This window comes from Pteropus medius, unplaced genomic scaffold (assembly GCF_902729225.1).
Source record: "Pteropus medius unplaced genomic scaffold, Ma_sr-lr_union100, whole genome shotgun sequence".
NCBI classification, from domain to species: Eukaryota; Metazoa; Chordata; class Mammalia; order Chiroptera; family Pteropodidae; genus Pteropus; species Pteropus medius.
The window spans coordinates 17,304,399-17,318,232 of record NW_024349801.1 but is presented as its reverse complement, the minus strand read 5'-3'; the positions used below and the strand labels follow the sequence as shown (position 1 = coordinate 17,318,232).

Genomic DNA, 13,834 nt, shown 5'->3' with positions numbered 1-13,834 from the left:
AACTGGAGGGTACTATAATGGTTAGCTAAGAGAGGAGATGCTATGGGGAAGGAAAGAATTGTGTTTTAGATGCCTATAGTGTGGATTATTCAATAATAATCCAAACGTTCAGTTTGATACAAGATTTAACGGGAGGAGAAGATGACATGGAGTAGGATTTTGTTTGGACTGAAAGCGCCCTGAAGACAAGGGGCCACGTCTTTGCTGTAATCTCCGTGTGTGGCAGTGCGTCAAACACACCATCCAATAGCAACAACTGTTTGTTGACATGAACAAAGCGACCGACCTTATTCCATGAGGGACTTTATAGGAATCAGAACTGTCTGAAAATTCTAAGGGCTTCCTGTGGGTCGATTATTATCAGAGCCTGGATAGGTGATTTTCTGAGATTCCACAGCGATATAAATATTGGTAACTAATGGACACATCACAGTATATATTTGCTAATTATATACGAGTCCTCAGGCTGACCAGTAGTGAAGTGGGTTGGGAGTCTGCATGGCAAACACCATGAAGCAGGAGGGAGAGAATTAACTGGGGAGGAGAGTAGGAGAGTTCAGGTCCCTGATTAAACGCATACCTTTGTAACTGGTTGGTTCTAATGCTGCTCAGAGACCTCATGTCTCCCAGAACCTGTTTGGCTGCTCTGCCAACGTCTTGGTGGGTTATCTTTTGCTGAGTCTAGTGGGACTAGAGAGTAACTTCCATCTCTACTACTAACTAGACATATTAGTTACCACTTCCCTCCTTGAATCAAACGTTTGATATCTACTTACCATGCATGGCGTGTATCTGTCCATCTCGCTCTTCCTCATTCCTGGAAAGTGCACTGTATGGGCTTCAGCGGAGCTTCCATGTGACGCGGACCAAGTCAGTTAACCTCTGGAAAAGGACAGATCTGATGAGTTTCCTCCTACAGTCCTTTCCTGTTCTAATGTATCAACATAAGGTGCACCAGAGGCACAGTGCAGGGTCAAGAAAAAGATCTACTTCCTAATTTAAGGGAACTTTGGACCTAGATTTGGAGGGTCACACAAGTGAGAACTCACAGTAACAACCAAAATCACTGGATGGCATAATGATGTCTTGAAAGAAAAGAGGAGACAGTAAGTTCTGCCAAGGGTGAGGAGAAGGAGCAATCTCAGGGAGGAATTCCTGGAAAAGGTGGGTGGAACGCTGGGTTTTTAAGAATTAAATTGATGGAAAGGAGCAAGGCAGAAGCATTTCCCAGAAGTTGTGGAGAAGGCACATTGTGAATAAAACCGTAAGTACTCAAGATGCTGAAGTGAGAGCACACTAGGTGTTTCGTTTAACATGGTGAGTTATAAGGCCAGTCACTGGGCTTCTTTAAATGCCCGGCTATAGACGTAGGACCTCCTAATGAATAAATGCAATAGGGACCCTGTGAAGGTTGAATAGGGCAATGCCTTGTAAATAGCTTTTTGGGAAAAATAGTCTGGCAGCCTGGAGGAACATAGACTGATTGCATGGGACAAAGTTAGAAGGCAGAGAAACTAGACAGGAATGTCTTATTTCAAGTTGGCTATTTTTTTCCTACTGGGGGAAAAAAAAAAAAACCTAAGCTTCCAATGGACTGCCTTTTATTATGACACAAAAGCCATAAAAGTAGTGATGTATATAAAAGCAGTATAGGATGTTTTTAGTGGCTTTATGAAATAAAAACAGCAGTAGATAGTTAAAATTGGAATGTCCCACATCAGGTTATAACCATCTGAGTTTGAGAACTTACCGCAGCAATGCAATCATGTTTTTATAGCTCTAGCTCAGTCTTTTCACTCAGATAACTGAACTATGAGTGGGTGAGAAGGGAAAACCCAGCAAATCAATGCCACCAAAAAGCAATGGATGAGCGTCTTTGAATTTCAATGGCCACAGCAGTTACCAGCTTGATAAAAGAATTGTTATTTCCCCAAATCTGAAATATGTGTGCTATGAATAAGGGTACGATTGATACATGGGAGATCAGTTTTCCTAACAAAATAATATGATTGGTAGGAAGCAATTGTACCAGACATAGGGTTTGAGATAGGCCTTTAAGACTGAGTCAAAATAGGTGCAAATGAACAGGAGAACATTCAGGTAGCACAAGAACAATCTGAACTGTTACACAGTACTACTCAACGAACATTTATAAAGTCAGTCATCAGGTCGTGACACTCCTGCCTTCCCATGAACGACACAGCAAAATGCTGGTATAGGGTTCAGACAGAACTGCATCAGATTCAGCTTGGCTACTCATGACCTGTGGCCTTGAACTCTCTATCTCAGTCTGTCAGTCAGTAAGTGGGGTTATCAAACCTCACAGCACTGGCATGATACTAAGTGACATACCGTAAATTAAGTGCCAGCCTGGCGGCTGCCTACAGTAAAGTTTCAGTAAGTACAGGCTCACAGGTGAAGTCCTCACGCTGGCTCCCAGGTGAGACCTGTGTGTGAGTGGTCAGAGTGAGAGAGCTTCTGGGTAAACCGGAGTTTCCCCGGCCACGGTGTCCGCCCATGGTACATGTCACTGTCAACTGTGATTTGGAATTCGTGCTCTGCACCTCTTTAGAATATCTAGACCCATATCGAGTCAGTCTAGAAAACACACCCGAAATCACCTCCGGATATTTCCCTTCCCTGTGTTTTTCTAAAAGGCCAACGACTTCGACCACAGAAGAGAGTGCTCACTATTTCTGAAGGACACATTTCCATGAAAACCACCGCAGGTCCCTCCAGAAAGGCTCTGCTATAGCAATTCTCACCTGCTCATAGGACACCAGCCTCCTAAGCAGGGTTACCAGATAAAATGCATGACGCCCCGTTTTCATTTATGACAAATAACAAATATGTTTAAGCACAAGTAATATTTCGGATACGCCAACATATTTCAGACAGACTAAAAAAATTATCTTAAGTGAAAATTTAACTGGGTCCCATATATTTTGCAACGTTTTGAGAACCCTATGCCTATGGCCTAGGGATCCCAATGGGGTAGAATGTCAGTTTTGAAATCAGGCAGACCTGGGCGTTCAACTCCTCAATCAGTCACCTATTATTGATTGTATAACCTTTCACTGAACCTCTCTGAGGTAAAAAGTCCTTAAATTAACCAGAATAATTATGGATGAAGACACTCCTCTTAGAGTTACTGAAAAAATAAAGTGAAACAGTGTAGAACGTTACGACTGGTATACCTCCCAGTGTGTCACAGAAGTGCCACATCCATTAAAGCAACTAAATGTGCTGTTTGTTAGGGCACTTTATAAATAGTGCAATTCCCAGAAACTGTACAGACTCATTATTGCTATTTTTTCCCATGGCCATCCATCGGACAGGTGGTACTTTTGAGATCATGATTCAAGTGTTCGGACTCCCACTCCAGGGCTTTCTCTGATGTCTCGCTCTCTCTAGAAGCCTCTCTCACATGAGTAAGTGTTATCTTCAGTTAACTGCAGATAGACTCAAAATAAAATTTATTCCCAGTATTTGCAATGTGTCCATTGCCATGGTTTGCTTTACAGCAGGGTCCTAGAAAGCAGGATTCCTCAGGAAAGCATTTTACCTCTTATGATTTTGTTTCCAAAGATGGAAAATCAATTTTAGGTAAAGTAATGAGTATGGTGGTGCTGGAGGCAGAATCAGCCTCACCCAGCACGTACGATCTACAACGGCACCAGTCACTGAATGTGAAGTTAAGACACCCTCATGCTTGCTATTAAATATACAAACTCCAGAACTCGTACAAAATTGGGAAGGTTTGTGTCATGCCCAGTTTACAAAGGAGGAAATTGAGGCTAGGCGAAGTTACGTCACCTTTCCCCAATTCACACAGCTTGTATGTGGCAGAGCTGGGAGTTAAACCCAAGCCTGACTTACACCAAAAGCCTTTTCTTTTCCACTGCCCAAGGCTACTTCTTTTTTTCCTTTCATTTTTTTTCTGAGCAATGATACAGAAACAAAGCATCTGGTTCATGAACCAAGAACATGCTTCTCCTTTCTCCTCCCACAATCCCTGAAAAGGGAGAAAGAAACAGCATCTTGTGAAATTTCTACAGTCTGCTTAGGGACTACAGCCAGGAATGCTTCATGGCTGGACACACAGTGCCTGAATTACTCAGAGTTTTACCTTACACATTTTTTTTAGCCACAAAAGCCATTCATTGCCACCTCAGCCCCAGTATAGCTGGTCCCTTGTTCTAAGCCTGAGAAATTCCCTTGGGATCTTACTTCACAGGCAGAGGGGCCATGCCAGGTCCTGGAGGTACTAGTGACCAAGAGAGCAGCAGGATCTGAGACAGGCCTGTCTCACTTATTACCATGTGGTGGTCTGGGGAGAGAAAGCTGGTCATGCTGATGACTAATGACCTACCTGTCCAGCTAATGGCTACTTGTGACATGACCTGACCCACACTTAGAGCACATGGTGTCCTGTTAAAGCAACAGCAAAAAGAGCAATTTTCTCAAAGTCTGAGACTTAAGGTTCTGGGTCTACAGTTGAGGGCACCTAGATAACTACTGTCACCACTGTTATTATCATTGTTCGTAGTTAATACTTACTCATTGCACGTTAAGTTCCGGGCACTAGGGAACTGCTTAAACATGAATAAAACACAGTCCCTCTCCCTTATCAACACCCCAAATCTGGTGAGAGATACAGACTCACAGACAGTATAAGAAATGCTGAAAGGGAACACAGAAAGCTGGCTGAGAGAGACAGACCTCAGGGTAGCTTCTTAGAGGAGACAATGCCTAAGTTAAGTCTAAGAAACAATGTTCCTAGGAGAGCTTCTGAAGGACAAGTTCTGCAGGAGAGAAAACATGCAGAAAATGACATCATCAAGATGGTGACAGAGGTTATTCTCGACTTCAGTCCCCCTTATGAGGAAATCAACTAACAACTAGACAAGACGGCATTGTAAAAATCTTAGAATTGTGTCTGAGAACTTCCAGTCAAGATGGTGGAGTAGATAAATGCTGTGATCGCCTCTTCCCATGACCATATCAAAATTACAGCTAAATTGTATAATAATTGTCACTGAGAACCACTTGAAGACTAGATGAACAGAAATCCTAAAACTAAGGATATAAAGAAGAAACCACGACGAGACTGGTAGGAAGGGCAGAGATGCAGAACTGGCTAGTGGCACACTCACATGTAGTGGATAAGAATTGGGAAGGATATCTTGGCTGCAGAAGTCTCCCTGCAAGGAGCTAGGGGTCCCAACCCCATAGCCCACTTCCCAGCCCAGGGCACTAGTGCTGGGAAAAGAAGTCCTCATAACATCTAGCTGTGAAAATCAGCGGGGATTGCATCCGAGAGAGATGAAGGGCTATTGGAGCCCCAGGAGTTCTTGAGGGGCCACACATGAACTTGCTCACTCAGATTCACTTGCTCTGTACTCCAATGCAGGGGTGGCAGCACAAAGAGCACCACGGTATATGGGGAAAAACTGAATTGATGCTTCAGGGCAAAAGCTGGAGGGGCAGGAGTTGGGGCTGCTTTCTCTGGTGATGGAAACACTGGCAGGTGCCATTGCTCCTTTGTCAAGCCCTCTTGCCACTCAGCCAGCAGGTGCAGGTGAACAGTAAATCTGAGCTCTCCATTACCCTGGGTAACACCGTTAACCCCACCCTAGTGATTCCCTGAGATCCTGCTCCACCAACTTATGTGCCCAGCCTGAGCTGCTTCCAGTGGCTTTTCCACACAAGCAGACTGCCTTACTCATGCTGTGCACTTTCCTAAAATCTCTCAGAAGTCCACAAACTCCAAAGAAGCAGTGGCTGCCCTTGGCATGCCCTGTACCTCTTGCTAAGTGGCCCCAAGCCTAGTATGAATGGTCTCGACTTGCATTGCACCCCCCATAAAGTGGCCACGAGTCTGGCATAAGCTGCAGCCCGTGTTGGCCTGGCACATAGCTTCAACTAAGGGGCCACAAACCCAGTACAAGAGGCGGCTGACCTCAGCTCACATTGTGGTGCCAACTAAAGGGTCCCAAGCTTGGCACTGGTGGTAACTGGCCTCAGATCAAAGTGTAGCCTCTCCCAAGCACCTCCAAGCTCAGCATAAGTACCAACCAACTGCAGCTCAGTTTGTCGCTCCCACTAGGTAGGCAGCACCAAGCTAGGAACAAATGGTGGCTGACTTTGGCCTGCACCAGAGCTAGTCCCAGGACCTCCAGAACCGAACCACCTGGTGGCTGGCTTCAGATTACACAAGAGGAAACCCAACCAGTTCCACAAATGACACACCCAGAGGGCAAACGCGGCTGGCACCAGAGCCCTGCTAAAGCAACTACCACTCTGTGGGTCAGCCCGCACGCAACGGCTTGTCTGCTGTAGTCATGGCCAGTCCTCACAGCCAGTCAGCCTGAGGGTCAGTCCTACTCACTGATGTGCCAACAGCAATCAAGACTCAACTACGACATAAGGATGCACATGACCTATACCAGGGACACTCCTAAAGCATCTGGTGAACAGAGAGACTGTGCCTTTGGGCCTCACAAGACACATGAGGCCACTCTGCAAAGGCTGGGAGATATAGCAGATCTACCTAATCCATAGAAACAAACACAGGGAGCCAGCCAAAGTGAGGGGAAAAATAAACATGTCCCAAATGAAAGAACAAAGCTCCAGAAAAGTAACTAAACACAATAGAGACAAGCAATCTACCAGATGCAGAGTTCAAAACACTTGTGTTAAGAATGCTCAATGATCTCAGTGAGAACTTTAGCAAAGAGATATGAAACATAAAAATGGACATATAAAATTTTTAAAAAATGTAGAAAATAATTGAAATGAATACATTAGAGGAAATTAATATTAGAGAGAATTAAGATCAAGTCAGATGAAGTAGAGGACTGAATCAGTGATCTGGAAGACAAGGTGGCGGAAAACACCCAATCAGAACAGCAAAATATAGAGTCAAAAAGTAAGGATAGTTTAAGGGACCTCTGGGATAACATTGGGCATACCAAGATTTGCATCACAGGGGTACCAGAAGAAGAGGAGAGAGCAAAGGATTGAAAACCTATTTAAATAAATAATGATGGAAAACTTCCTGAACCCGGCAAAGAAAATAGGCATACAAGTCTTCCTAGGAAGCACACAGAGTCCTAAAAATGATAAACTCAAGGAGGCCCACACACACTAAGACACATCATAATTAAAATGCCAAAGGTTGAAGACAAAGAGAATCTTAAAAGCAGCAAGAGAAAAGCAGTTAAGTACAAGAGAGCCCTCATAAGACTGTCAGCTGATTTTTCAACAGGAACTTTGCAGGCCAGACTGCAGTGGCATGAGATGTTGAAAGTAATGAAAACGCAAGGACCTACAACCCAAATTTCTCTCCCCAACAGGGCTATCATTTAGAATTGAAAGATAAAGAGTTTCCCAGACAAGAAAAAGCTCACGGAGTTCACAACCACTAAACCAGTATTACAAGAAATGTTAAAGGGACTTAAATAGAAAAGATCAAAAATATAAATGAGAAAATATAGGAAAGAAAAATTCTCACCGACAATGGCAAATACTTAGTAAAAGTGGTGGATCAACCAACTATAAAGCTAGTACAAAGGTTAAAAGGCAAAAGTAGTAAGATCACGTGTAATTATATCAGTAAATGAAAGGATACACATAAACACACAAAATAAATGAAAAATAATGACAAAATCATAAATGTGGAAGGGGAAGTTAAAATTATAGTGATTTTAGGATGTGTTTGAACATATGTGACCATCAACTTAAAATAGACTGTTATAAACATACCCTGGGATATATGAAGCATACGGTAACCAGAAACCAAAGATCTATAAGAGATATATACAGGAAATAGAAATTCAAATATGACACTATAGAAAGTCATAAACAAGCATAAAGAATAGAGAATTGCATAAACGATCAGAAAACAATAAAATGGCATTAACTACATACCTATGAGTAATTATTTTAAATGTAATTTTACTAGATGCTCCAATCAGAAGACACAATGTGGCTGAATGGATAAAAAAAAAAGAAGACCCTCCACACATATGCTGCCTTCAGATAGAAAATACACAAAATGAAAATAAAGAGATGGCAAAAGATTTTTCGTGCAAATGGAAATGGAAAAAAAAAAAGCTGAGGTAGTAATACTTAGACAAAATAGACTTTAAACGAAAACTTTGTAACACGAGACAAAGAAGGGTTTTTCATAATGATAAAGAGATCAATCCAACAAGAGGATATAACTTATAAACATCTACGCATCCAATATAGGAGCACCTAAATATATAAAGCAAATATTGATGGACATAAAGGGAGAATCAACAGTAACGCAGTCATAGTAGGGGACTTTAACATCAAAGGATAGATCATCCAGACAGAAAATCAACAAGGAGATGGTGGCCTTAAATGACACATTTGACAAGCTGGATTTAATTGATATTTTTAGGACATTGCACCCCAAAGAGTATATACATTGTTTTCAAGTGCACATGGAACATTTTCCAGGCTAGATCATGTGTTAGGCCATGAAACAAGTCTCAATAAACTTAAGAAGACTGAAACCATGAAACATCTTTTCCAATAATAATGGTATAAACTAGAAATCAATTATAATAACTGAAAAACACAATCACGTGGAAGCTAAATAACATGCTACTAAACAATGAATGAGTTTACAAGATCAAGGAATAAATCAAAAGAGACCTGAAAACAAATGAAAATGAAAACACAATGATCCAAAATCTACAGAATACAACCAAAGCATTTCCAAGAGGGAAGTTGATAGCAATACTGGCCAACTCGAGAAACAAAAAAAAATCTCAAATAAACGATCTAAATTTATGCCTAAAGAAACTAGTAAAAGAAGAACAAAGCCCAAAATGAACAGAAGGGAGAAAATAATAAAGATCAGAGTGAGAATAAACAGAATAGAGTCTAAATTAAACAATAGAAAAGATCAATGAAACCAAGAGCTGTTTCTTTGAAAAGATAAACAAAATTAATAAACTTTCAAGACTTATCAAGAAAAAAAGAGGACTTAAATAAAATCAGAAGTGACAATGACCACCACAGAAGTGACAATGACCACCATAGAAATACAAAGAATATCAGAAAATAATATGAACTATTTATATGCCAACAAATAGGACAATCTGGAAGAAACGCATACATTTTTAGAAACAATCTTCCAGGGCTGAATCAGGAAGAAAATCTGAATAGACCAATAACATCTAACAAAATTGAATCGATATCAAAAACACTCCCAACAAACAAAATCCATGGACCAGATGGCTTCGCAGGTGAATTTTACCAAATATTCAAAAGAGAATACCTATCTTTCTTAAACTATTCTTAAAAAATTTAAAGGAGGAAGGCTCCCAACTCATTTCATAAGGACAGCATTACTCTGATAGCAAAACCAAGGACACTACGAAAAAAGAAAATTGTAGGGCAATAACCCTCATGAAAATAGATGCAGGTCTTCAATGGAATGTTAGCAAACAGAATTCAACAGTACATGAAAAAGATCACACACCATGATCAAGTGGAATTTATTTCTGAGATGCAAGTTTGGTTCAATATCCACAAATCAATTCATGTGAGACCACATAAACAAAATGAAAGATAAAAATCATGATCTTATCAATAGATGCAGAAAAGGTATTTGACAAAAACCAGTATCCATTTATGGTAAAAACTCAGCAAGGTGGAGATAGAAGGAACATACTCCAACGTAATAAAGACCAAATGTGACAAACGCACAGCTAACATCATACTAAATGGTGAAAAGCTGAAAGCTTCTTAAGATCAGTAACAAGACAAGGATGTCCACTCTTACCCCTTTTATTCAACTAGTATTAGAAGTCCTAGCCACAGCAATCAGACAGAAAAAATAAAAATAAAAAACACATCCAAATTGGAAAGAATGAAGTAAAACTGTCATTATTTGCAGATGGCATAATGCTATATAGAGAGAACCCTAAAGAATGCACAAAGAAAAAATCTATTAGAATAAATGAATTCAGTACTTCTGAGGTTAGCTCTCATTCCCACCCATCCAGGAAATCTGGTTGTGGCACCTGGCAAGCTGCTTAATTCAACAGCACAAGTGGAGAGCACAGCCAGCGACTCTGCCCATCTGCAGAGCCAAGCCAGTAGCCCCATTTAGCCAGGGAGCTTGGTGCATAGTTCTGCCTGATTTGGTCCCCAAACAAAGAGCCTTGCCAGCCTGGAGCCTGTTCTGGCAGCCCCACCTGGGCAGGGAATCTAATTTATAGCCCTGCCCAATGTTGAATACAGCTGCCAGCCATACCTGAGCAGGAAGCCTAACCAGAGTTCCTTGTAATTTTGATTACAGTGACACTTGGGAGGAGAGCCCAGCTGTCAGCCCCGCCAATCTGCAGAGTCAGGGCAGTAGCCTGTCGTGTCAGGGAATGTGGTGCTCAGTTTTACTAAATTTGGTACCCAAAACAGGCTTGCTGGCCCTAGGGCCTGTATGATGTCCTGTACAGGCAAGGAAAGTAATACAGAGCTCCACCCACCGCTGAATATAGCCTTCAGGCCAGCCAACCAGAAAACCTAACCACAGCGTACGGGAAGCTATGTAACCCATACTACAGCCCTCTATACAGTGAGTGGCTTTTGAACGGAGAGCATTTGAACAAGTGGCTCCCCCTGTCTATAGAGCAAAGCCAGTGGCTCCGTCTGATCACAGAGTTTGACATGCTGTCCTGCCTAATTTGGATCCCCTAACAATAAGCCATGTTGGCCTTGGTGCCCATTCTGCTGCCCTGCCTGGGCAGGGAAGCTAATTCATATCCTCACCCACTGTTGAATATACTATCCAGTTCTGACCATCTAGAAATCCTGACCAGAGTATCAAGGCAACCGCAGAGCCCAAACTCAGCCTTGCTTGGGCAGGGAGCCAAGCCAGCCACTTTATCCAAATGTTCTCAGTCATCAGCATCCCTGACCTCAGAGCTCAAGCGATGGCGTTTCCAAAAATAGACAGTGACAGCAAGCTCCAACTGCACAAAGATTCTACCAGCTGACACGCCCAGAACCTTCAGCTAGCTGACTGAAAAATGCTGTCTCACCAAAGTGAACCAGTAAAGTCTGGAGAAAGAGACCAACTACTCAAATATGCAGATACCAGTGTAAGGAGTCAAGGATCACAAAAATATCAGGTAGACACAATATCTCGAAAGGAAACTAATCTCTAAAAACTGACCCCTAAAGAAATCTCCATTTCTCTATGGACTTTCAGACAAAAGATTTAGACTAATTTCTTAAATAAGTTTAGTGAACTATAAGAACACATAAACAACTAAACAAAATCATGGAAACAGTGAACAAAATGAGTTCAACAAAGGCAGAAACAATAAAGACAACAAAATAGGAATTCTAGAGATGAATACAATGATTGAACTAAAGATTTCTAAGAGAGCTTCAATAGAGACTCAGCCATGCAAAAGGCAGAATCAGTGGTCTAGAGGACATGGCATTTGAAATTATTCACTCAGAGAGGAAAAAATAAAATGAGTGAAAAAAGCCTATGGGACGTATGGAAAACCATCTAAGGAAACAGTAATGTGTTATAGGAATCCCAGAAGGAAAAGAGAAAGGAACAGAAAGTATATTTAGAGCAATAATGACTGAAAATAAATTTTAAGAGAACTGTTTATAGATATAAATACATATATCAAGAAAATAAATCTCAAATAAACAACCTAATATTATGCCTCAAGGAACTAAAAAAGGACAAAATAAGTCCAGAGTTAGAAGGAAGGATATAATAGAGATTAGAGTTCTATCATAAAAACCGACACATACACAAATGGAACAGAATCGATAGCCTAAGAACCCATGCACATACTGTTAACTAATATCTGACAAGGGAGCCAAATATGTCTCTTCGATAAATGGTGCTAGGCAAACTGGATAGTCACATGTAAAAGAATTTTACTTTTTGTGAAAAGTCAGTTTTCACAGAAATTTACTCAAAGTGGGTTAAAGACTTAAATGTAAGAGCTGAAACCATAAAACTCCTAGAAGAGAACACGGGTAAAAAGTTTCTTGATATAAGTCTTGGCAATGACTTTTTGGACATGATACCTAAAGCATCAGCAGCAAAATAAAAAATACACAAGCGAAACTACATCAAACTAAAAAGCTGCTTCACAGCAAAAGATTAACAAGATGAAAATGCAGCCTATAGAATGGGAGAAGATATTTTCAAATCATATATCTGATAAGGCGTTAATATCCCAAAATATGTAAAGTACTTTTGAAAATAAAGGAAACTTCATTTAAAGTGAAGTCAGCAAGCCCTCAAGGGGGAGCTCTCACACACACATACCATTACTTGCAGCCCACATAACCAATAGGAAGAGGGAGAGGAAGAATTATTTTGACATGGGCGGGGGTGGTGGGGGTGCATTTTTTACATAGGAATTTCATCTGCTTTTAAGGAAAGGAAGATCCCTCCCTGCTCCAGCAACAATTAATGCACGGTCTACCGCCTGCAGCCAGTGAGAAACTGCCACGACCCTGCAGTCTTAGTCTTCTCCAGTGAACTTCTGTTCCAGACAGCCTTCCCCCATTTCCTCCTTAAACCGAATAAAAGCTGTGCTTTCCTTTGTCTCTTTGAACTTGCCCCTGGTGTGCCATAGCCTGCTTGTCCTGAATTGCAATGCTCTGCTATTCCCAAATAAGCCCATTTTGCTGGTAAAATAACCGGCTATTTTACTTTTGTGGTTGACCAACTTGATAGCAAAAACAAAACAAAGCCAAACCGAATAACTTCAATGAAAAAATGGACAAGGGACCTGAACAGACGTTTTTGCAAAGAAGATATTCAAATGGCCAAGAGGTACTTGGAAAATGTGCTTAACATCACTTATCGTTAGGGAAATGCAAATCAAAACCACAATGAGGTGTTATCTTACACTTGTTAGAATGACTATCATCAAAAATACAGGAGATAACAAATGCTGGCAAGGGTGTGGAGAAAAGGGAACCCTCGTGCACTATTGGTGGGACTGTAAATTTGTACAGCTTCTATGGAAAGCAGTATGGAAGTTCCTCAAAAAATTAAAAGTAGAATTACCATCTGGTCCAACAATTTCACTTTAGATTATATGTCCAAACGAGATAAAATCACTATGACAATGGAATATCTGCACTCCCGTGTTCACTGTAGCATTATTTATAACAGCTAAAAAAACCTGTATCCATCAACAGATGAATAAAGTATATATGACTGATATATATGTGATATATATGTGATGCATGCATGCATGCATGCATGCATGCATGTATGTATGTATGTATGTATGTAATAGAATACCACTCGGCCATAGAAAAGAAGGAAATCATGCCATTTCTGACAACCTGGGTCGAACTTAGGGCATGATGCTAAGTGAAATAAGCCAGACAAAGACGAATACTGTATGATCTCACTTATACGTAGAATCTAAAAGAAATCCAAACTCATACAAAAAGAGGTCAGATTTGTGGATGCCAGAGGCAGGGGGTTGTGGGTAGGGAATTAGGTGAAGGTGTTAAAAACATACAAACTTCCACAATAAGATAAATAAGTATTGGTGATATAATATACACTATGATCTACAGTTAACAATGCTGTATAGTATAGTTGAAAATTACTCAGAGTAAATCCTAAAAGTTCTCATCACAAGGAAAACGCTTTTTTTTTGTAACTATATGAGTTGATAGATGTTAACTAAACTTGTTCTGGTAATCATTTCACAATATATACGTATGTCAAGTCATTATGCTATACACCTTAAACTTATATGTCAGTTATATCTCAATAAAACTGGAAAAAAGC

At 40.7% G+C, this 13,834-nt stretch overlaps 2 long non-coding RNA genes across 21 annotated transcripts in view; one reads left to right on the top strand and one right to left on the bottom strand.

Moving 5' to 3' along the window:
• Positions 1 to 13,834, top strand: part of LOC120623021 (uncharacterized) — a 560,047-nt gene that overhangs the window by 536,491 nt on the left and 9,722 nt on the right. The window lies entirely within an intron of this gene.
• Positions 508 to 13,834, bottom strand: part of LOC120623023 (uncharacterized) — a 55,386-nt gene continuing 42,059 nt past the window's right edge. Inside the window, exon 3 of the long non-coding RNA XR_005658647.1 lies at positions 508 to 882. This is a non-coding gene — a long non-coding RNA (uncharacterized LOC120623023). The remainder of the gene's footprint in view (positions 883 to 13,834) is intronic.